The sequence below is a fragment of the Triturus cristatus genome, chromosome 2_1, assembly GCF_964204655.1.
Source record: "Triturus cristatus chromosome 2_1, aTriCri1.1, whole genome shotgun sequence".
Classification (NCBI taxonomy): domain Eukaryota; kingdom Metazoa; phylum Chordata; class Amphibia; order Caudata; family Salamandridae; genus Triturus; species Triturus cristatus.
The window spans coordinates 895,150,861-895,176,894 of NC_140581.1; the positions used below are offsets into that span (position 1 = coordinate 895,150,861).

The 26,034-nt window shown below is 41.0% G+C and overlaps 1 protein-coding gene across 1 annotated transcript in view; it reads left to right on the plus strand.

Annotated features, from left to right (window-relative positions):
- PCSK5 (proprotein convertase subtilisin/kexin type 5) overlaps positions 1-26,034 on the plus strand; it is a 1,432,234-nt gene that overhangs the window by 478,389 nt on the left and 927,811 nt on the right. The gene's annotated exons all lie outside the window — the stretch shown is intronic.

Genomic DNA, 26,034 nt, shown 5'->3' on the forward strand with positions numbered 1-26,034 from the left:
GACACTGTGGGAGTCCGTTTTCAATCTCGTTTGCCAAATGGTTTGCAGTAAGGAAGTAGAAAAAGCAGAGTACAGATAGTAGAGACAAAGTATAGAGACATAAAAATAAGCATGTTAGACTATTAAGAGAGAGGAACTTTATTGCATGATTTGTTAAAACCCTTGCAAACCACTACAAATAAAAATTGTTGCAATATGTAAAATTTATAATAATTCCCGGGTTCCTGTGGACAAAAGCACCCGACATTGTACCAAATAAAACTCTATTGTAAGTGCACTATCCATAACTCCTATAGTAGTGTTCCCATGAGGAGACGGCAGTCCTAGTTTAAAATGCGTCAGCTAGCCTGTGAGCTACTTCCCTTCTGATGACAATTTGGTTTTATTTTTTGACCAAAACTGTCCGTGTGCCAGTCTGCTCAGCAAATGGAGTTAGTTTAGCAACTGATACGGGAAAGCAAGGGGTCTTGGTCAGGTCTCACCTCCGCTAGTTTTTTTGCAAAGCGATCCTTGAACCTAACCAAGGCGCAGTTTAAGGTGGTATTCCCGGGTTCAAAGCAGGCCAACACTGCGCCTCTTCAAGATCTGGCCTCCTTGTCGATCCAGCCCCTTCATAGTAGAGCCCTTCTTTACTTCAGGAGGTTGGGGTACAAACACAGTACGTGCAAAATATCTTCCCTATGTTGGCCGCAAAGCCGGCATGTTTCTAGGGCACAGTCTCTTTTCCATTTGGGAAGATGACAAATCGTTGGAATCACCCTCATTCTCAGTTTTAAGAAGCGGAGCTTAGTGCGTGCACTGAGGGTGAGAGTTGGATAACTCTGAGGTTTCAGCTATGCATAAGTGCTGAGTCATTCAGCCGTGACTTCTAGCAGGGAGGCTAGCCCTGTCTTCGACTGAGGAAAGTCTTTTTGCGCTGAGTTTTGCTAGCCTCTTGAATTAGTTTGGTCTTGTATGTAAGTCCCAGAGCTCGCTCAGGCCGAGAGTGCTAAGCCCACAGGACAAGTAGCGGTGCCCCGCTGGCCATCGTCTTGTGTTCATCTGGGTCCCTGTTAGACTATTAGAATATGTAAATAAATACATCGGAAACCGTGGTAAATTAGAAATCATGGGTGTGGGTTAGGCTGAGAATTGGGTGTGGATTAGGCTGAGAATTAGGAGTAGGTTATGTTTCATGGTTCATTTTAGAGGAAGTTTTGGTGTGGAGAAAGATGTAAAGTTAAGTATGGTTGTGGTTAGATTAGTAATTATATTTAAAGTAGTGATTGAGTATGGGGATAGAATGGATAGGGTACAAGTCAGGGATGGGGCAACTGATTGGGGTATGTTAACTTTAGCAGTTAGTTTATGGTTAGTGTGAGAGATGGTATTGGCAAAGTGTAACAGTTGAGTTGGAATATTGGTAAAGAAGTTAAGGGTTATGGTTTGAAATGAGACAGTATTGTGTAAGGGGAAAAATGTTAGGGTTGGGAAGAGGGAACGGTTAGTGGTTGAGGTAAGGATTAATGTAAGGATTAATGTGTGCAATTCACAAATGTATTGGTAAACATTTGACTCCTTAACAGCTACATTTTTGTGGAGGGTGTGATGGATCCCTGGAGGCCACTGTATTTAAAACCTTCCTTACCATGAACTAGTATGAGACCTGTACAATAAACTCATTCTAATTTGAGCACTCTGCTGTGAAGAGGGTTGGTTTATGCATTTGGTTGTAGAGTGGATGGCACAGCTCTGGAGAGCAAATTTAAATGCACTAGTTTTGGTGTTTGCCCCCATCTAAAGTGGCAAAGCAGTTATATTTGGCGGTGGAAGCAACAAGAATGATAACCACCCACTGCAGAAGATATTTGAAGCAGATGGGAAATTGTAAGACCTACAAAGTGCGGAATATTTGGAATTAAACTGGGTTGAAATGGGAAGCATGGCTGGCGCTAGATGCGGACGGGTGCAGACTTGCTTGCCTTTGGCTTGTCAGCACCCTTCCCAGCATATAAAGTCCAGGAGAGCTCTGCCCACCACAACCACTCCAGCGCTGACTCAAGCACGAGGGGGGGAAAGATGGTGACTAAGTGGTGTTTACCACAGTTTCAGGATGGATAAACAACTATAGTGCAAAGTGCAATTTCTCAAAAAAAAGTGTAAAACAGTAAAAATACGATTTTTCAACTATGAACCATATTTACCAGAAGATAGTTTTTAGCACACAGTTTCACCATAAATAAAACGTGTGGCAGAGTAATGATCCTACAATTCAGTTGAGATGCACATCCATGCCCTTTCCAGCATAAATAGACCGGTAGAGCTCTGGCAGGCTGGCCCACATTTATATTTGGTGATCATATAATTGCACACACTGAAATTTCTTTCAGGGAGCAGACTTATTGGTTCTTTAGCTCTCTGTCCTGCTCTTAGTTTCACAGCACATGAGCCCCATCACTTTCATCTAGAGGCACCTCAAGGTCCACTTTATCCGCTCAAGGAGGACTGTTTTTCAATAAAAAGTATGGGGACTGTATTTGTAAAATTAAAAAAAGCATGGGCACATCACCCCCCATAGATTCCACCCACTTAGACTTGTAGATGTTCTTTCAGATGAGGTGAGGGGTAGCAAGGAGGCAGGAAAGATGGAACTTGGATGCTAAGCCCCAGTCATCTGGACCGCTGGGTCCTCAGGATAAGGGTCCAGAAGAAAGAGGAAAAAGGTGCAAGGTCCATAGGTAGCATCAAAGACATGGCCTATAGGAGGGGTGCAATATGAGGGCTGATTTTTCCACCCACAAATGGACAGAGACCTATTTCTCAGAGATATGCCCTGACGAAAGTGACAAGATATGAGGGCTCTTTTGTGTTTTTTATTTTATTTTTAAGAAATGTCCAGCACTACCATTAGAGCAGCAGTTGCAGTGGCACTGGAACCAAGAGTGTGAGGAGGCTAGCAAAAAGTGGAGTGAGGGCCAACTTTCCTTGCTAGTATTAGGACCCTGGTCACACTTGTTGCAAAGGAAATAGGGCCCAAGCAATGGGCATGATGTGGGGATTTTTTCACTTTTTTATGTCTCAGCTAGAAGAGACATGTAGTGTTCTATCTGTGGGCTTCAGCCCACCCATAGGCTTTCCATTTGCTTGCTCCTTCGTTGCTCTCAAATCCTTTGTCCCCATTTGTCCATGGCATGAATGCGTCGTACCTCTCCTGTGTTTAACCCTCCTCCCAGAGCATGGACCAAGTACTTGTAAACATCCACTGATTCCATTTTGGGAACTACTTCTTTAGGTCGAGCCTAGCGCAGCGTGCATGCGCTGCTCTAGGAGAGGGCCTCTTGGAATCAATCCACACTTCCAAGAGACTTCTCCGTGTGGGTCAGACTCCTCCCACACATTCCATTGGCCTTTGCGTGTGGCTTTCAAAAATGAAAGCATGCAATTGGCCAAAGGCGGGTGCATGTCCCACCTTTTCAGTAAATGTTCACTCCCACGGCCTCCAGCTGTCGGGAGCGAGCAGCGGTGGCGCGCTTCACTTTTCCTCTCTGGCCCCTAGCGCACGGTGACCACTACTTTAATTGTGTCCTGCTCGATTTGCTTTCCTTTTAGTCCCTGCCCACACCGCTCTCCGAGAAGCGGGACACCTCTATTGTTCTCCCTTGTGACTGCGAGCTCAAGACTTGGTTCAGTTATTGCGCTGCTCTGCCAGGGGCGGGGGAAAGCCCTCCGTTTGAGTGTGCTAGTTGCTGATCATGCTCTAAGTTGGGCATTGCACGCTCTCCCACCGGCGCTGCTTGAGCAGTCCCTGAGCCTCCCACTGCGAGGCGCGCTCACCCCATAACATAATAAGTAGACATGCACCTCAGCACGAGGGAGGTTTATATTAGGGTGTGCATTTTGTTTCGGCCCGTGGACGCAGCGGTGAACCTTCAATTAATTCCTTTTGGACCCGAGCGGTCCCCAAGGCAGTACGCGGCGCACCTCGCCTTTTGGGAGACATAAGGTGGCCTTGTATTTTCAGCGGTCAACTAGGAGAGATCACGGGAGGTCTCCCATGTACGCAGTCCGACCATTATTCCTGCAACTCCTGCAGCTGCCGTGCGCGCTCGCGGGCAGCTGCACATGGCTAACTTGCACCTCAGGGATTTTCAGTGTCTGCGCCCTCCCCCCACCCACCCACCCCCTGTGCTGTGGCCATGCCTCTATAGGCGATACCCTGGGTCACTTGAGGCACTAGGTCTTGTGGATACATGACTGGTGAGTCCTCCACGGAAGCCCCGCGTCATCATTTTGGGACTCAGTAACTACTACAGTCCGTGTAGGAGGCGCCCAGAGGCTTCTGCGGTCTACATGGCGTATTGGGTACCGCAGAGGGTATAATAGAAGCGCAAGAGCGCTATGGCCTGTGTTTTTATGGTGATATATGTATTATGATTCACGTGTTCTGATTCCCTAAACTGCTGCATTGCATGCCCCGATACTATGACGCATATTGTTTTGATTCCTGTTTATTCAGGATAATGAGTACCATTTCCAGACCTGCACCATACTAATAATACATGGTGATTTATGTTTTCTGCTATAATTATATATAAGGTAACAAAAATGCTTATAACGCTTTTTATTATAACTTTGTAACATGCTGCACAACAGCCACACTACTCTACATCATAGCTTAAATACAATGGCAAAGCCAATAGCTCTGACTAAACACTTCTAAGATCCAAAAGGCGAGACCTATTGGCTATGCCAATGCTTGTTTAATTTGTCTTTGAGCATTCCATACAGTGCTTGTGTTTTCAGTTCACTCACTCTCTCCGCCACCTCTTTGTTAAATGCAGTTTTATATAGTGCAAACACCACATGAATGTATTATTAAAGCGCTTCACGTGAGCATCAGTTCCTTTTAAAAAAGGCAAGTTCGTTTTTTAACGAAGAGGGAGATTAAGTGATTTATCCAAGAATCCAGAATGTTGTGCCGACACCGAAACTTAAACCCTGTTCCCCAGCTCCATAGTCAGCAGATGTGGCCGTAATGCTCTTGTCCTGAGCCTCCGACTGCAAGGGCTCTTCGCACTTTTAAAAAAAACTTTTTAAAACGATCTCTTTGAACAAGTACTTCTCAGTGCTGTGCCATAATGTGATGTATATGTATGTATGTATATATGTGTGTGTGTGTATATGTAATGAATTTGTAATGTAATGTAATGCGGCTTGGTCCTGCCGCGGAATAACGCACCACCTTAAAAGCGCGCCAAAACTGCCCGCAAAAGGACCCTCTTTTTGGACTTTAGCGAAAGCTACAAGGGCAGGGGCAGCCACCAGGGACTGGCCCCTGGTTTCGGACTTCAGCACGCCCGACAATGGTGTGCAAGGAGATTGCGGCATACTTCTATTAACGAACTTTGGCTGACAGACTCACTACAATGACCAGAATGCTCCATGCTGCAGTCCATCGTGGCGCCCACTAGAGGGAAATCACCGGAGATAAATTGAGCAATCATCTGGTTTGAGTGTGTTAGTGCGGCCCCCAAATGCCTGAAGCTCCTCCTCTGAAGAAGGCCAAAGGTTGGCCGAAATGCATTAGGAACAGTGGAGTTTTTACGTTTGGCAAATAAATCTTGAATGTCACCGCGATGTGTGCGACTCACTCTTTCCCCCGAGGAGAGATTTTGTAATATATATATATATATATACATATATATATATATATATATATATATATATATTCAATGAAAAAACCAAAGGTTTCACACATGTTATAGTTAGCTGGACATTTCACTCGTAAAAAACCAATGAAATTCCCCCGTTATAGTTAGTTCAGCTAACTATAACTCGCGCGCCCGCAATGCACTACTGATGACGTCACATATTACATCACTCATGACATGGTCAGTGACATCACTCATGACATCACTGATGACATCTCAAATGACATCACTGATGACATCATCCAGTGAATGTGTGTTTTTCTGAAAATTAAATATGTTTAATATATGTATATCTCAAGGTCGATGGAAGAATAAATGAGTATATAAGTGTCTAAATTGATGATTTGTTTCTGAAAAATTGATTGTATAACTGACTGATTAAGTGTATCTTTTTGAATACATGGCTTAGTGAGTAATGTTTAAATGTGTAAATACCTGTATCAGTCTCACTTTGTATATAAGTGGCTGCATGGGTTGGTGAGTAGCTACATGAGTGTCTATATAGGTTAATAGTTGGTTTTTTGAGTATCAGTATGAGTGTCTGAGTGTCTTCATGGTGCGGTGGGGGGTATTATGTAGTGCATAGATGCATGAATGAGTGACTCACTGTTTGTATGTGTTGAAGACAGCATGTGTGCAGGACTGTATGGGTGGATGAGTGTGTGCATGGGTGTGTTAGTGAGTGAATGACTGTCTCAATAGTGTCTTCATAAGTAACTACATATGTTTTAAACTAGTATATGTGAGTATTGGTGTTTATAAGTGAGTATATGTGAGAGTGAGAGATTGGAAGAGTTCCTGTATGAATAAGTATGTGTTTCTATAAGTGATTGTTTAAAAGACTAAGTATGTGTAAGTTTCTGTAAAAGTAAGTGTGGTGGTGTGTGTATAACTGTATATGCAAGTAAATGGATGTTTGATTCTTTATTAGCATGAGTGACTATGTGTGAGTAACTCTATGGATGAGTGGCATTGTGTTACAGGATGTTTAGGTGTATGAGTACATATGATGTGTGAGTACATGTATGAGTGACTGTATAGGATTGTTGGTGGATGAGTGGATGTGTATGTGGATCTTAGAATTACTGAATTGGTTGTTGTAACTGTTATTGGTATGTCCATTTTTTTGAAAATTTTAGTCTCTATTTTTGAATGTTTGTATCAAAGGTTATATTAGGGTGAGAGGAGGTCTACCACTCTGTCACAAGGATAATGTCATCAGTGATGTCATTTGAGATGTCATCAGGGATGTCATGAGTGATGTCACTGACCATGTCATGAGTGATGTAATATGTGACGTCATCAGTAGTGCATTGCGGGCGCGCGAGTTATAGTTAGCTGAACTGACTATAACGGGGGAATTTCATTGGTTTTTTACGAGTGAAATGTCCAGCTAACTATAACATGTGTGAAACCTTTGGTTTTTTCATTGAATTTCTAAGGTTTTTTAAATGCTAATTCCTAACTATAACGTGTGTGAAACCTATGGTTTTTTCAGTGAATTTCAAAGGTTTTTTAAATGCTAATTCCTAACTATAACGTGTGTGAAACCCATGGTTTTTTCAGTGAATTTCAAAGGTTTTTTAAATGCGAATTTTTTTTTTTTCTTCTTTTTTTTTTACATATTTTTATTTTAATTTTCTATCCTTTTTTAAAGACTATGGTTAAATTTTTAAAATTCTACAATTTTTTTTTTTTTACATTTTTTATAAAATAGGTAAAATTTATTAGCAATACATTTTTTCTTTTTTTTTTTAATTTTTTTTTAGTGCGCGTACGGTAAGCTTACGGTAAGCGTACGGTTTACGCAATGTCCGTAATTTATCTACGCTGTTTGCGTATAGTTACGCAATTTGCGTAGCCGCGCGTACTCCGCGTGGGGCGCGTACGCTACACGCGCACATTACGCGGAAGTGTCGGGGAGTGACTGTTATGCGCATGCGCGTGAGCGCGTGTCTTTTTTACGCGCATGCGTACTTTTGCCGTAAGCGTACCGTAAGCGTACGGTAGGTCATGTGATCATGAAACACAACTTTTGATTGGTTGAAACTACTTTCAGTTCTAGAACTCTCCTACACCACACCCATTCCCCTCATTTCTGCTTGTGATCCCTTAGGAGAAGGAGCTGGGTTGTCTTTGTGATACGATGGCAGAACAGCAGAGCTCTTCTGAGAGTGAGGCTAGCAGCACTACCTTGAGGCAGAGAGCGAGGAAACAAAAGACCTCTTACGTATGGGAGTATTTTACTTTTCCACAAGGCCAGCAAAAGGTAAATGCACCCTTAGTGACTTGCAAGCTGTGTAAGCGTGTACTTTCAAGAGGTAATCCTGACAGGAAGTATTCCTTTGGGAATCACACCATGATGAGACACCTTAAGGATGTACACAGAAGGACACATGCTCGACTTACTGAAGGTAACCCTTCAGTAAATCAACCAAGCACATCCACAGCAGCTCAGCCTGGACCATCATCTGCAGGGCCGAGTCCTTCTTCTGCAGGTCAGGTGAGCCCTTCATCTGTGGGGGGAGCATCTCCTTTTTCTGGTCCTCTGGAAATTAACCCTCGGTTTGCGAGGGTTGAAGTACGGTGCGCCACTTGTCACGATCTAATTACTTATAGGGAGACCAGTATTTCCCTAGTGAACAGTAAAATAGATCAGCACACTTGTCGTACCGTCTAATATTCCCAATCTTTCTTTCCTCTGTCCCTGCATGAACACAACGGCTCTTTTAAGAGCCAACCTTACCTTTCATCTATTTTTTATATATTTTTTTAAAAACTTTTTTTGTTTTTTTTTTTACCGTACGCGTAATTTTTTTTTTTTTTTTTAAAAACACTAAAAATCAATTATCACATTACAAGGTCCTTGAGAGACTACAATTAAAAACTGAAAATGTGATTGTAGAGAAGTGGAAAAAAGGGACCATGACATTATTGACTTACCATACCCACTCAAAAAAAGATTTATTCATTTAATTTTTTTTTTTAATTGCTTTAAAAATGGTTCTAGTTTTCGAAAATTTTCTATCTCAATCTGAAAAAAAAGAAAAGTATTAATATTTAATAAAACATTTAATAATACAGTACACATATTTTTCAAAAAATATTTTTGCCTTTTTTTTGCTGTTTTCAGAAAATATTGCATTTCACTATAAATTGTGAAAGCAATTGCATTCATCATTTAACAGCAGGCAAAAAAAAAATTAACAATCTCAAAGATTGTTTTTAAAAAAGCCCACAATCTCTTTTTGCATAAACATAACTTTATAGAAATGCATAATATTCTTAAATATCATCTAATATCAATACTTATTTCTTTAAAATACCGTCTGATATTTTTGTTTCAGAAGTATAATCACAATAATATATGTCAAATAACTCCACAATACATCTGGTTCCATTTCCTTTAGGCCAAATAGTAATTTTAAAATTCTTGTTTTGTTTAATTTCCAATGGTAATCCAATAAAAATCTAAAGTTTAAATTGTACAGATGTCACCGATTCTCTGTAACATTTTGGTTTCCGAAAGATTAATTAAATAAGTCCACAATAGAATTGTTTACTTTTCCGCATGGCCAAATAGTAATTTTAAAAATCTTTTTTGAAAAAATTTCCAATGGCAATCCAATAACATTCCAAAATTTAAATTGTGCAGATGTTACCGATTTTTTTCTAAATTTTTGGTTTTCCAAAGTTTCCTTAAAAAATGGAAAAATTCCACATTACAATTGGTTACCTTTCCATTAGGCCAAATGATAATTTGTTAAATCTTTTTATTTGTAAATTCCAAATGGTAATCCAATAAAATGGTAAAATTGTTTTGTCCAGATGTTGCCAAATCTCTCTAAAATTTAGGTTTCAGGAAGATTAGATAGGAATTTGCTAAATCAAAAGGCAAACGTTGCTTAAAAATCAATTAGGAATCATTACACAGTGTCCAGCCTTTTTCACATTTAAGATAAACTGTGTAATGACCAGAAGTTACAGTAGGTCCATCATGGAAAATTATTGCAACTGTTACAAAAGTTTTTCCTGAAATTAATAATTGCTGTCCTGTAAACTTCTTTATTAAAGTATCCAATTTTGAACCATCAGCTCTACATCGTTGCATCATTAAAATTACATACTGTCTGTATTCCTTTAAAATTAATGTTGAAAACATGTCAGATTTACACTCACCGCATTGCATGCTATGATTAGCATCTTTAACTAATTTAGCAAAAGTGACTGTTTTACTCTCTGGCAATGTTAAATAAATAAACCTTTCAGAATCAAGATTAGAGCCACATATATTATAACAGTTTTCACAACTATGTTCCCATTTATAAGAGAGACCAAATAAATTTTCAATGGGAACCCCTTCTTCTTCCAGTACCTGAAGAAAATAAATCAAGAATTCCTGTGCGTCTTGCTGTACATTTTGAGAAAACTGTGTTCGTCCTGAACATACATCTAAAACTTTTCTAATTTCAGTAGCACTTTCTATTTGAGTTTTATCATTACTCAGCTTTTCAAAAAGGAGACTCAGCACAGAACAGAATCTTTTTCCCTGATTTACTATTATCTGCTCTTGCAAACTTTCCAGATAAAATGCAACATTCAGCACTACATTAGCGTAGCAGTTGACACCAGAGCTATTTTCAAAATAACATCCTACAACCTGTTCTTCATTTTCCTTATTCTTTTTGCTTGCAATTACATCACTCCTCTTTTTTTTCCTCCTCTCTACATCTTCATTACAGATATTCTCATTTCTCCTTTTACGAGAAACTACACGTTTCTCCAACACAGGATACTGACCTAAATGAGGAGCATAGCTTCTTCTTAATCTATTATACTCCTTTACACAATTTGTATCAGCACTAACTTTTGAATCATCAAAGTCTATCATGAATAAACCTGCTAATGTTTTCACTCGTGACAAAGCAACATATGCCATACCTTCTTTGAACACAGTTGAACCAATGTTCACAAATGCACAATCTACAGTCAATCCTTGAGACTTGTGAATAGTTACAGCATATGCTAGCGAAAACGGAAACTGCTTCCTACGTACATATAAGTCTTTCACAAGCATGAAACGAACTGAACAACGACAAATGTCTTTAACTTCTTCTATCTGATCAAATTTTATTTTTAAACATTCAATTCCATCTTTTTTCTGATAATTAATAAAACCCACAACTCTTCCCATAGCTCCATTAACTAAACCTTTTTCAACATCCAAATTTCTCCTTAAAAATACTCTACAGTTCATGCAAACATATAGATTTTTTTCTAATCCAGCTGTTTTGGAAATCTTCTTCTCTAGTGAATCCAATTTATTTTTCAGTGTGCCTGTTAATGTGACAGTAATTCTTCCATCCTCAATTTTGTCCACTGCTTCCAATTTCCTGATATCTTCCTTTTCCAATTTCAAAAGCTCCTCATTGAATATTGAGCATTCACGTAGAGTTGGCATTAAGCAGATGACACTTTTGTTTTCTGCAGTGTTCTTGTATATCTTCTCTGCAACTATTTCTTCCTTTGGAAATAAATTATGTAGCAGCCGACTCTGTAATGCTTTTTTGCCAGCTTCTGTGAGTAGTCCAATCCTGATCTCTTTCAGAATACTTCCATATTCTTCATCGTTTGCTTGCCTCATATTAGTTGTAAGTTCCTTGTACTCAAAGAAGGACCAAATATTTGTATTACCGATGCTTCCCAATGACTTCTTCGTGTCTTCATGTGTCCCAGTATTAAACACTGGTTGTCCTTTCACCCATTCGCTGCTGCGGACATTCCGCTGCAGCGCTGGGGGGGGCAGGGGGGCAGCGCGGCGGGCCTGTGCTCATGACGGAGCCGCTCCGTCATGAGCCACGGTTGACCTGTGCTCATGACGGAACGGTTCCGTCATGACTCCGCCCATTTGCGTTGTCCCCCCGCACAGGCGGGGAAACAGCGCCGCGTAGGCGGAGCGGCCGCCAACGGGCGTGTCATGACGGAACCGTTCCGTCATGAGCACACGGCAACCGTGGCTCATGACGGAACGGTTCCGTCATGAGCGGGGAAGGGGTTAACTGGAGTAAGTTGCAAAAGATCTCCAAAAACTGTGACGTGTTTTCCTCCAAATAACACGTCATAGTCTGTCTTCAGAATTTGCTGCATTCTTAAATGCACAAAGGCAAGCATTAAGTTTGATACCATGCTCACCTCATCAATAATGAGAACTTGCATCTTCTTCAATACTCTTGAAACTTCCAAGCATGCTTCTCCAGTTAGCTTGTTGTATTGTATTTTGTTCTCATGCTCCACTGGTAACATTAGCAAACGATGTAAAGTGATTCCTTTTATGTTATATGCTGCTAACCCAGTTGGAGCAGTAACCACACAAGACAAAGTAGAATCCGTTTTTTGCTGTAGGTAGCTACTGATGACTTTTATTAGGAAACTTTTTCCAGTTCCAGCTTGTCCGCTTACATATATCCTGATTGGATGAAATGATGTGCATGAGCACTCTTTTTTTTCATGTAGAAATCCGTGATCAATTTTTTTTCTGATCTCTTCATAAATTTGTTGCTGCTCTTCGTTCAGTTGTCTTTCCAAATTTTGTAAGTATATAAATTCTCCTTGAGCTTGATTCATAGCCGTTTCCACTTCATTCATGGCTATTGATGCTTCATTTTCAACGATTGGTTGTCCTAGGGGATCTTGACTGAGTGTTCCTGAACTTTGGCTGTCCTGAGAACTGTCTCTAGCTATTTCTGCTGCAATTGTAGTTTCCTGTTCAATTTCTTCATTTAACATTTGCAGATAAGTTGTGAATGAATTGCATTGTATGCTGTCTTTGCAAGCATTAAAAGAATCTTCATAGCTTTGAAACTCTCCCAGTAGTTCATCCTCTGTACGCCATGGTTTAAACAGCTGTAAAAGAGCCAAGTAGTAAAATTCCTTTTTGTCAGTAGTGTCGCAACTCAGCTTCCGGTGATTTATCAAACTTCCTTTTGTTTGCTTCACCAAACATCCTTCCTCACCAATGACTTTATATTTTCCATTGTTGATGTCTTCTGCGGCTTTCCGTGAATAAATGTAGTTCTGCAGCACTTCATAGAGACACATGTTCTCCAGATGATGACTTCTCTTGGGATAATATGTGTCCAACATGTTTGATTTCAAAATATCTGTACTTTCTGGGTCATTCTCGGCCAAATATTCAATTTCTCCAACAGATTTCAGTACCCGATTTCTCATTGCTGCAAGGCCTAAACTTGCCCAAATTATTCTTCTTGATTTCGAGTAGACTTGCAGAAGATAACCTATCTGAACATTCGTAGGATCCAATTTCTCGATGCGATAACATCTTCAAACTGAAACTGTACAGCTTCTTACTGACAGTTTTCTCGTGAGAAATCTCTTCCCACATTTCCTTCAATTCTGTTTTTTCTGATTTCGTAATGTAAGACGTTACATATCGAGCAACAGCAATGGAATTGTCAGCTACATACTGTATATCCATGTTAGCGATCCACATGGATAAAATCACTGGGTTGTAGTCATTTATATTTTTTGATTCTTCTTTTCTTTTAAGGTTGTAGGTATTCTTAGGTGATTTTCTTGTGATAGTATGTCTCACAGATGACATAAAACTGTTAACTCTTCCATTTGAAAGAACAGGTCTAGGAAATCCAAATCGACATTTAGTGTAGTATTTATCTTTGCTCTTGTATTTCCGTCGACAGTATTTTCCACACCGATGACTTTGGAAACGTAAAACTTGCTCCTTTAACTTTTTCTCTTCTGTGCTTTTTGGTATAGCACATGTTGCATATTCTTCAATGTAAGATAACACTGCTTCATCAGTATCTGTTCCAAACTTTGGGGCATCCTTGATCCACAACAGCATATGAATATGAGGAGCACCTCTTGCCTGGTACTCTTTTCTCCAAAAGAAATCCACTACTTCTCCTAGAGGTGGATTTTTTTTATTGCAGATGAAGGACATCATAGCCTCAAATCTATGATTGAAATATCTGCAAACATTAACCGGATCCAATGAGCACAGTTCTCCTGCTGTCTTGTATTCGATGTTTTTAATGTTTGAATTTGCCTCTCGTAGAAAATCCAGTAAATCATCCCAAGCGTACTCCGCACAGCTTAGGGTAACGAACCATGTTGGTGTTCCTAAATTCCGTAACATGCATTTTAATTCACCATGGCGTCGGTACCAATATTCATTTGTCCCACGCTGACAAGCCATCAGATTGATCAGTTGTGTTTCCAAATGATCATCTCGGTGCTGCACTTTATCCATAAAATCCTTAGCAGACACATTTTGCAAATGTACTCCACTTTTTAAAATGTGATTTACTGCATAAGACAATGCAGACAAGTCGCTTTCAAATAAAAGATGGAACAAATAAGGAATACTTTGTCGAAATCTGGGATCTTCAGCATATAGTCTTGTAGTCCGATACTCAGAAGCTGGAATCTGTTCCGGACGTTCATCGTATCGTCCTCCTTTTCCTTTAGGAAACAGCTGGGGAAAACATCGAGCTTCCAAGCTCTCCTCCCATACACTCACGGGAGTTCCTTTTGCTTTCTTCATCTGAAATAGATCCATATTGTCTCCCATAACTTCTTTTGAATGAAGAGGATGTATGCTAAAATGTTCATAAATTTCTTCTTCCTTTGACTTGTCCACTTTTTCAATTTGTCCAGTTGGTGTTTCTGTGTCTTCTTGTAAATCTTCTTCTTCTTCTTCTTCTATATAAATTGATTCATACCATTTGTTATTCCTTTTCAAATACAAATTTGCTCTTTGTACTTTCCGTACATCTACCAGCTCCTGCCAAATCTTCTTATTCTTTGTAGGTACACCATTAACCAGAATAATTAATGGTTCAGTTTCCAAAGTATCCGCATCAATAGTTTCCATATTTTTTTTCAAATCCAAGGGCAAATACACCACTCTACCTTTTAAACCTCTCAGTAAATCTGAAGGAGGTAATTTACCAGTTTTGGGCTCCATGCGTACTATGGTCTGGAACGGATGAACACATTGAATGAGTATAGACTCATATGTATTTAATTCAGAAAGTTCAGCAGGAATAGCATCCAATTCTAAATTATTATGTACAGCTCTGGTTGGCATTCTATTTTCCTCTAACTTGTTGTAACAGTATTTACAAATACGCTGAACTTCACCCAATTCAAAACAATTTTCAAGAAATATATATGTGGCAAAATCCTTCCACTTATAATTATCTTCATTTTCACTCTTTCTGTAGAGATCAACATACCTGGTTTGTTTTCTATTATGAGTTCTGCGGCAACAAATACAAGTAACATTTTGTCTTTCATTAGAGATTATTGAAAATTTTGTTATGTGATCATTAAATGTCTTACTTACAGAGGGTTCTACATTCTCTTCCACTTCTTCCTCATTTACTGTGTCCTTCTCTGCACTGTTTTGTTCAGGACCAAAGTAACAAAACTGAATTTCATCAACAACCTTCTCTACATCTGATACTGTTCCACGGAACAGAGCCCTATTCAATTCATCTAACTTTATTGCTGGACTTTTAGCAAAATACAACCGTCTCACAAACTTTCTCATTTCAGTATGATGAACAGCCAGCATCCTAAAATGATGGAAAACACTATTACACACTTTTCTAGATAGACAAGCCAGAGAATGACCCTGCAAACCAGTATTCTCTCACTCTGCATGGATCCAAACTTTGAAGCACCTTAATCTTCTGTTTTACACTTTTTTTGCTATATTCTCTTAGAAACTCACGAAATTTATCAATAGATTCCTGACGCACAGTGCAAATACTACTACAATTCCAAGTGTACACTGGGGCTTTAGGACGTCTCCCCATAGCCTCATCCGCCATCACTTGTACCTCATCTCTTGGAACCATTATCTCCTTCTCCATTATGCAACCATTTTTCACTTCATAAGCATGACCTCTGGTGTCAACTGCATGCAGCAAACTATTACTTTGAAAATAACTCTCTTCATTAAAAAAAGGTTCACTACTTGAACTATGCATCCATTTTCCTAAAAACACTTTACAAAAGTTTGTTCTGTTCACTACTCTTTTCCTTTTGCTATGTGATTTCAGTACATTAACCATTTTGTCTAATGTACGCATCCTATTCAAAATTAAAATGAATAGTTTCCTTTTTAATTCTAATGCCTTTGCTGCAATGGCTTCAATTTCTTTTTTTCTCTTATAAAACTTAGCCTTTTGCTTATATTTCTTCACATCCTTTATCAAATTGGACATAACTCTTCTCTGAAACATTTTTCTACGTATCTCTTTAAACGCTGTTTTTCTGTTTAAGTTTATCTTTTTAGTTGCAGAAGGTATATTTGCATTAACTAAATTCTCATTTTTTTCCTGTGCTTTTCGATTGAAATCATTCTTTCCAGTACAGACATTTTGTACATTTTCCTTTTTTTGAATATGTTCTTTAGAAAAAATTTTGTCTGCTTACCAGAAGATTTTTTCTTCTTCCCAACATGAGCATTTTCAACTAACTTAGGTCCTCCAGTTGTCTTCAAATATAGGTTTTTTTTGTTGTCTTTTTTTACTCTGGATTTTGTAGGCATCTTAAATGTTGTTCACTGCTCTTCAGCAATACCTGAAAAAAACTAAAAAAAAATTCCTTTATTTTAATTAAATATATTACTACATTTGTTTTCACATTAGTCACAAAACGAAATTTCTTTGCCAATTTGAAAGCACACTTACTGCTCTTTTTTTTGGCAAGTGATAAACACTTTTACAGACTGACACATTATGAATCCACTTTTCAGATTTTTTAAAAAGCACATGTCCAAACTGCTTTTTCAGACCAGCACCATTTGTAACCTGGGTGACTGCCTACACTCCAGCAAGGGCAAACAGCCTTAGTGATGCTGAATGTGTTTGCATTACTGACTGAAACCTCAAACCCCACTCGCTTGTGAATACTGTGCATGATTCCACATGGTAAGCAGCTGGGTGTGTGCTAAAAGTCTGCTTCTGCACCAAAAAATGGCTCCCCCTTTCCATCTAATGCAACTGTGAAATCACCAAAGCAATACACAATAAATCTCTGCCTGTAATTCCTATTTGCACACAGAGTCATGTTTTCACATTAGTCACAAAACGAAATTTCTTTGCCAATTTGAAAGCACACTTACTGCTCTTTTTTTTGGCAAGTGATAATCACTTTTACAGACTGACACATTATGAATCCACTTTTCAGATTTTTTAAAAAGCACATATCCAAACTGCTTTTTCAGACCAGCACCATTTGTAACCTGGGTGACTGCCTACACTCCAGCAAGGGCAACCAGCCTTAGTGATGCTGTATGTATTTGCATTACTGACTGAAACCTCAAACCCCACTCGCTTGTGAATACTGTGCATGATTCCACATGGTAAGCAGCTGGGTGTGTGCTAAGAGTCTGCTTCTGCACCAAAAAATGGCTCCCCCTTTCCATCTAATGCAACTGTGAAATCACCAGAGCAATACGCAATAAATCTCTGCCTGTAATTCCTATTTGCACACAGAGTCATGTTTTCACATTAGTCACAAAACGAAATTTCTTTGCCAATTTGAAAGCACACTTACTGCTCTTTTTTTTTTGCAAGTGATAAACATTTTTACAGACTGACACATTATGAATCCACTTTTCAGATTTTTTAAAAAGCACATGTCCAAACTGCTTTTTCAGACCAGCACCATTTGTAACCTGGGTGACTGCCTACACTCCAGCAAGGGCAACCAGCCTTAGTGATGCTGAATGTATTTGCATTACTGAGTCCAACCTCAAACCCTTAAACTATTCTTTTTTTTATACCAGTACACCTTAATTTATTGTGAATACATAGTCCATATTATTTTACTTGTTCCTCACATTTAAATTTCTCCCAAAACAGAAAATAATAAACACAACTTCAACAAAAAGAATTGCATTTCTATTATTCATTTCTTAATTTACCATATACATCCCCTCTCAAACTCTAAACTCACCTTTAAAATTAGTTAGTTGTGAAAGAAATGTGGCACTCAAACAGCAGATTATCAGAGCCAGGATCTCTGTTCTTTACACCTCTCTCCTCTCAGCAGAACCAGATAATGGCAAACTTTCCCTCTCTTTTTCCACACATATACATGTTAGTTTCAAATCTCAGTGCTTGCCCCTTTTTTTCAAATGTAATCACACATTTCTATTGGTTGAAAACCAACCCTTTTCCAAAAGTACCCTTCCCCCAACTTGACTTCTGCCTAGTACCCTTCCCCAAACTTGACTTCTGCCTGCTACCATAGCAACAGCTCATGGAACACTGCTGTGTGGAGTTAGGTCAGAAGTTCACCAAACAATGTTTCAATTCCACAGAGCAAGAGTGCTTGACTTTTCAAACCTAACAGCAAATCCATAGTACTGTTCTTTGGTAACACATTTTTCTGTACCAATACAAAACATGCTTCTATTAATTTACACATACAGCCTAGTTTTTATTCTGGAATGGTATGAAACAGCCAATCAGTTCTTTTTTTTTTTTGAAAAAAATATGTATGCCTCCATTTCCAAACTGTCTTTCTTTTCATATTGCCATTCTACTGAAAGACACCTCCTGAGTGCATCCAGTTCTCCTTTGAAGATGTTCACAGTGTGGATTGTAGGGCACAGCTATGTCTTCTGGAGTGAAAAGTATGCAGAGAAAACAGATATGGTGAGAGACCTTGCTTTGCCAAATGTAGACATTAAATGGATTGGTCAGAGAGGGTTAAAGTGGCACCAATTGATGCCATTGGTGAAATCCTTCATGCACATCCAACACCCTGACCTCATAATAGTGCACTGTGGTGGCAATGACCTAGGCACTTTGACTGGGGTAGGTCTGGAAATGCTTATGAAGGACACCTTTGCACAACTGTTTTCACTTTTCCCTAAAACTGCCTTTGTGTTTTCTAACATATGCCAAAGGCAAAAATGGAACTGGTCCAATCATTTCTGTCCGCAGATTGACAAAGCAAGAAAACACGTCAACAAATCTGTTTCTGCTTTCCTCCGTGACTATGGTATGGGTTCCATTTACCACAACAACTTGCGTTACGACATGCAAGACATTTATAGAGGAGATGGTGTGCACTTCAATGATGAAGGGAACAGAGTCTTCCTCTTGAACCTTAGACTCTGCATCGGTACTTACTTGTAGGTACCACTTAAAAATCACTTCATAAACACAACGGCTCTTTTTAGAGCCCCCTAATATCTAAACACTTAAATCTGATTTTCATTTTTTTTTAATTTATTTTTTTACCGTACGCTTACCGTACGCGTACCCCGCGATTTTTTTTAAAATCAATAAATGTTTTCTTTGTACTTTTCTGTCCTTCTTTGACCCCCTTACAAATGTTATGGGGTCTGTAACTCTCCTCCTTGCCCCCTTTTCAAGATATCACTCTTTTTTTTCTGAGTGAAACACACGAAATGGCGGCCGCCGCTTCCTGGTTTCGACCGATTCGAATGTTTACTAAGATCTAAGAGCCAATCAGAATCGCGCTCGCGCACGCCACCGTACGCGTACGGTAAGCGTACCGTAAGCGCACCGTAAGCTGGCTCAGATATATATATTGATTTAAAGGCTATTTTCTCAGAATCTACTGAACAGATTTACACCAAACCTACAAAAGGCACTTCCTTGACCTGAGGACTACCTCTCTGCCAAATTTCTAGTAATTCTGTTCAGCCGTTCGGGCTGTAGCCCTGTCTAAAGGTCCTATGGAAAAATGCATGGGAAAAACGCGTTTTGGGACCCCCCTTTTATCTCAGCCCCCGCTTGACGAATCCCCCCGAGACTTTCAGGGAAGGAGCGTAGCGTAGGGCCCCACCTATTTTGAAAAATTCGCGAGGATTCGTCGACCGGCGCCAAAGTTATTCCAAATAGAATGTTGCGGATTTCCTATGGAAACGTGGTCCTAACTATAACTACCTACTGGCGACCGCCAGTAGGTAATATATATATATATATATATACATATATATATGTATGTATGTATGTATATATATATATATATCATTCAATATCAAATTTTCCACATGTTCAAGAAATACACTCTTCCAGTATTTTATAAACTTTATCACTTGCTCCGTCTCCTGTTTTTATTTAATGCAGTTTTATATAGCATGAACACTACCCGAATGCATCATTGGAATGCTTTGCATGAGCGGCAGTTACTATACACAAGGACACATTCATTTTTGAAGCAACAGGGAGATTAAGTGAGTAGCCCAAGATCACAGGATGTTGTGCCAACGCCTAGACTCGGACCTGGTTTCCCAGCTCCATAGTCTGCAGCTCTGACCTAACACCACGTTCTCTCCTGTTCTCAACCTTTGACTGCAAGGGCTCTTCACACTTTTTAAAAAACATTTAAAAACTATAACTTTGAACAAGTACTTCTCAGTGCCGTGCCATAATGTGCTGTATTAATATCACAGTTTAAAAATGTTAAAGTACACTCTTCTAGTATCTTATAAACCCCCATCATATTTTGTAATGTGTTTTGCACGATCTCCATTACAAACACTTTCAGAGCGTTGCACAGGCTGTTTGCTCGCCCATCTCTACCCATGGTATCTACAACACCTGCTATTTAGGGCCCCTATCTCCTCAGTAATTGATCTTAGCCTGGCCAATAGAAGGTGCGATAAGTGGCATACCGGACATCTGTTTCCCCACTGGGTAAGCCAGTGCGATTGGGATCTGGAGTGATTAACCACTGGATCTGAACTCAAACCAGGAGTTGGGTTTTGTATCATTAACTGCGACATAGCGAATCATTATGCAAGAATTTGAGGAATTCATTCCCATGGATAGATTTACCATTAGCAGGCAGATAAGGCGCTTGATGACCTGCCTATTATATAGGCTAATGGCATTTGGTACGAGCCTTATTTATTTTGACTTCCGAAATCAGCTGGATTACATGCTGTATCAAATGTTGACACTGAGCTGGCTCATCCAAGACACCTTCCCTAGATGTGCTGCTCTAAGGGCTGCCAAGCAACGCCTAAGCCTGTCTTTGTGAAACTTAACACTCTCTGAAGTTTTGGGCTTTGTTTGGGCTCTTGTAAAGTGCTTTGGTAGCTTTAGAGCACTAAAATAAATTAGCCATTCCTGCCGTCTTGTTTAAACTAGCAGTTTTTTTCCTGATTGTCAGCCAACTGCAGTGACGCAGTTCCAGTTTTGTTTTAATAATCTACCGCATGAATTGTCGTCCGTGAAACACATTTGAACCTTCCATCCGACACGTGCCTCTTCCCTGTTGTGCCTTTTTTAGGTCTCGGCTGCGAAGGCTGCGCTTGCGCAGTCTCGCTCCGAGATTTAATGTTTTCAGAAGAGGGGCTTGAACCCGCCCCTCTTCTTCCCTCTTCTCCATTGGCTGGCCTCTTAAATGCTGGTCAGCCATTGGAGAAGAGATTTCTCTCTCCAAAGAAGCCCCGTTTTTTTCGGATTCGTGGGCGTGTTTTTTACTTTCTTTCTCTCCTCTGGAATGTAAACATTCCAGCCAATGGCAAGAGGAGAAAAACACGCCCCCGAATCCGAAAACACCGCTGCGTTTCTCCGAGGCATTTCTGCTTGACCTCGGAGAAAGGCGGTGGTGTCTCCGTATGTTTTTGCTACACCACTAACTGGATTGCTGGAGTGAACCCCCGTGACATTTTCTGCACAAGCCCCCCCCCCCCTGACCCTGCAGGGCTCAGGATGGTACCGCAAGGCGGGCTCTCGCCAGCTGTTGCTGGCCGCGCGAATCTGAAACCAGCTGTGCGGAGTCCCAGCTGCTCCTCGGCCTGTCCTTGCTGCCTGTGCCTGTTCTAACGGGCCTTTGTGCGCCAAAATCTTACCTTTACCGCACAGTCAGCCGTTTATGCGTAGGTTTCACTATTAACAGTTCAGCGGCACAGTATGTGGGTTCCACTGTGAAGGGAATCCTGCCTTAAATTAAGCCCCGCCTCCCCATTGGATACCAGGAGCGCGGCTGGGTGCTGATTATAAAATCCCATTCCACATATAGCGCTATGACGGCCTGTCAGTAAGCACTCTGTATGGGGTGAAGTACACCCTACTGCATGTAATGAAAACACTGCAAGGCACTGCGGAGCTCCATAACCGAGTAGGGTCATAGGGCAGACACTGTATGACTCGAAATATTCACTCTACGCACTATGGGGGTACTTTGCTTCTCATAATAGATAGTCGTGTGATGAGCGCCGATCCTTTCCCTACATTTCTACATTTGCAGGGACATTTAAACCCACGAGCTGTTTCTGTGTATAAAAACATCTGGGAGTCAGTTACACAGAAACCAGGTACTGGGCATATTTTTGTCAATGGTTTTTACATCTGGAGTCCAGAGCGTGCAGAGAGGGAGGGGTGTTGGAGGGGGGTTGAGGGTAATGACCACAGGGCACGGAGTTAACGACGCAGCTGTTGGTACAGGCCGCTAATTAATTTGTTACACACGTCACCCTCCTCCCCCCAGTCTGATGAACTCCCCCGCCTCCCTCCTAATTCAGATACTCTCTGGCCCCAGAGCTGGAGAGCCGAAGTCCCCCCAACGTTTCGTAGAGCTTGAGCAGTGTGTGCGTGATGCATACGTGTGCGTACCGTTGGGGTGTGTGTCTGTGCATATGCAGGTTTGTGTATACACGAAAAATCTGCAAAGAGAGAATTATTGCGCGTTTTACCAAAATAAGAGGGGGCATATATATCAAGCATTTGGATGTAGTCATCGGATTCATGGCTGCTCAATCCGACGCATAAAGTCCGAGTGATTTCACAAATGCCCGCCACTGCCTGCCAGTTGTACATTTTGAACTCAGACTGCATATTGGCATCAGATGTTTGCTACCAAATCCAAACCATATGTCTTCGGACTAATACACATTCGGGTCTTGGGCAGTTCCAAAATGGGCTCTTTCTGCACATTTTTAGTTCAAGGGAGTGTCCATACTAATTTGAGAGTGATTAAGCTATTGACATTGTAAATAACAATGCTGTTTCTTTAAATGTTTTAACCCCTTTGCTGCGGCGCGAATTCCGCCGCAGCGCTGGGGGAGTTTGGGGGGGTTGACGGCGCCGCTGTGCTCATGACGGAACCACGCCGTCATGAGTCACGGGCGAGCTGTGCTCATGACGGCGTGGTTCCGTCATGACTCCACCCACTGCGCTAATCGCCCGCACAGGCGGTGAATTAGCACCACGTGGGAGGAGCGGCCGCCAACGGCCGCAGCATGACGGAACCACTCCGTCATGAGCACAGCGCACCCGTGGCTCATGACGGAGTGGTTCCGTCATGAGCGGGGAACGGGTTAAAAACAAAAACATAAACAAAAATAATGTCATGAGCAATGCCAATAGCTTTAACTTTAACAATGCCGAGACCGCTGCATTGTAAATGCTTGTTGCTAAGAGCTGTCAGAGGGCATGCAGTCAACAAAAGCATGCCATAATTGCTGTTCAGTGTTTCCTGTGAAGCCAAACTCACAATCACAACACTGGCCACGAGGGTTCTACGGCGGCAAGTGACACTGAGCCTCCCCTCGAACAGATAAGAAACCTCCATGCCTTTCACAACAAAGCGTTACATCAGCCTACACCGGTACAGCTCAGCATTCTCCCCCCCCCCCCCTCCCCTTTACAGAGCAGTGTCACAAAAGATTGAAGAGGGCAGGTCCTTGTATAGCACACCAATCTAGAACTGGTCTCGCTATTCTGCAAAACGGTATGAAAGTGTGTATTGGAATTGTAAAACAATCCTCTAGTAAAAAAAATTAAACAGCAAGGAATTCCAGTAACAAGCAAACTAGATTTGGACACCAATGGTCAATTTCTGGGAATTTATAGCCTTTTTAAATGTTTTTCAACTCCACGTAATTACTCTACTCTAAATCACATACATACACCACCCATAAATCCACTCTATGCCACATAGCAACAATCCACATAAATACACTACACACCATGCCACATAATTACCCTCAATGCCACACAGTTACACGCCACACAATTCAGCTCCACACATTTCCATTCCACACTACATAATTCCACAACAAACCACATAATTCCACTTCACAATACAATTCCACGACACACCAAATACATCAATTCACACCACAGAATCTCACATCATGCCACAAAATGTACCACCACCACACAATTTCACCCCACTACATGCCATTCCACAACACATACCACTCCACATATTTACACTCCATAGCACCACTCCACATAATTCCAGTACACTGAATATCACATAATTACTATCCACATAATTTCACTGCACACATGCCACGTAATTCCACTACACACAAATCTACTCAGCACCACAAAATAGCACGCTACACAATTCCACAGCAGACAATTCAAATCCATCCCACATAATTCCACACCGCATACATCCACTCCACTTCACTCCACTCTAAAACACATGGCTAAAAGACATGGTCATTGACGAGGCCTATAGTGCTTGAATTGCTGAGACCTGTTGGCTTTTTTTTATTTACACAAAGGGGCAGTCAGCCTTCTTTGGACGTCAAGCCTAGGAGTGATGGCCCTGTGTGTAGTGGGCTGAGGACGAAACCTGCTTTTTAGGGCTGTAGGTAACACGGGTGCCTTGGTGCATTGGTACCAAGACCTAGGGGTGTGAGGGGCGAACTAAACCCCAATTATGGCTGTGTGCAGCCTTGTGGGATGGGACAAGATCGGGGCCACACTTTGAACAAAAAGCGGAGGCGACTGCCTGCTTCACAAGGCATTATCTGTTTTTAATGGATCAGGTAAGGTGCCACTGGGGCTAGGTGGTTGAGGGACCTACTGCATTCCAGTCAAGATGGTCTTACTTTCCAATAGAGGCTTGGGGCCTAGCTAGCATTAGAGCAGAGGAAACCCTTGCTGCAAAGTGGAAGCAACATGTGCAACCACATTTTTAGGTCAAACCTGCAACATTGCGTGCGCTGCATGTTCTCTTGCTTTCAAGACGCTATTGTTTACAAAAAAGGGCTTGGAATTACACCCATTGCTTTCAATTTGTAGGCATGAGTGTCCCTCAGCTTTGCAGCCTTGTATTGGCCAGCACAGGCTAGCGTCCCCTCCTTTCCTTTCTGTGGAGCATGGAGCGCACACCAAGCACAGATTAATTCAACTTAATCAGTGCCTGTCTGGTGCTCCTGACATGACTAAGGTACTATTTCTTCTTCCCCCTCCCACTTCCCCTGCCCTGTTTGGTACCCTCTCCTCCCCCATTTTGTTTACTGTATACCCCCTCTTGCTGGCCATTATTGCTGTGTTCTCTCTCTACCACCACGTGTTGCTTAACCCAGCCTTTTTTTAATATTGCATAGCTGCACTTTAAAACAAAAGTGCTATGATGCGGTCAACGCTGCCCACTATATAGTGCCTTTTTTCCTGGAACTAAAGCCATGTTGCACAGCTGCTTGTGATACTGTGCAACATGTCATAAAAACATTGACCAATCAAAAGGATCTTCAATAGGCGAGACCTGTTGGCTTTGTGAGTGCTTCTTTTCTAAAAGGGACAGAGCATCTGTTTCATGATTGGGGTGATGCCCAGGCATGGTGAGGAAGGGGTGAAGGAGGTAGAGAAGACAGCCTGCTACTCAGGGCTGCAGCTATCATTAGTGCAGCAGGCATAGTAGCATTTGGGCCCAGAAGTGTGAGGGGCTCCTAACACCCCATTTGTATGGTGTATTGTTTTGGTCAATTTCTTTTTTTGTTTGACGTATTTGCTCTTTTTCAATTCTCAGATTTAGGGCAGATTTTGAGCTACAAAAAAGACTTCCTAAAATTCTCATAAGCCCTAGCCCGTGTGTTTCGCCCTGGCACTCACCATGTCTTCCCCTAAAACTTTGGAGTGGGCCCGACTTTAAAATGTTTCCAGGGAGGGGAGTGGGGGGTGGACTCCAAGCAACAACAACAAAAAAGGTTGAAGATCTCTGGTGTAATGGAAAGATTAACTTGAAATGCATTTCAAACTTCACCAAGTTTGACAAAATACTAAACGGCTTTCTTTTAGTCATTAATGTAGTAAATGCCTTTATTTAATTACAGATGTTGGTTGAGTTCGCCTTTAGGGTCATTAACAATATATTCATCTAATGCATCTCCTAATGAATGTATATATTATGTGTAGTGCCTAACATGCCATTTTGAGGTCTAATCAGAGCAGCAAGAACAATGGGTTGCCAGATAAATACCTAAAACCCGATGGAAAATGAAATGTAAATGAAATATTGAATTATTTTTCATATCATACTGCACTTGAGCTGAATGTGG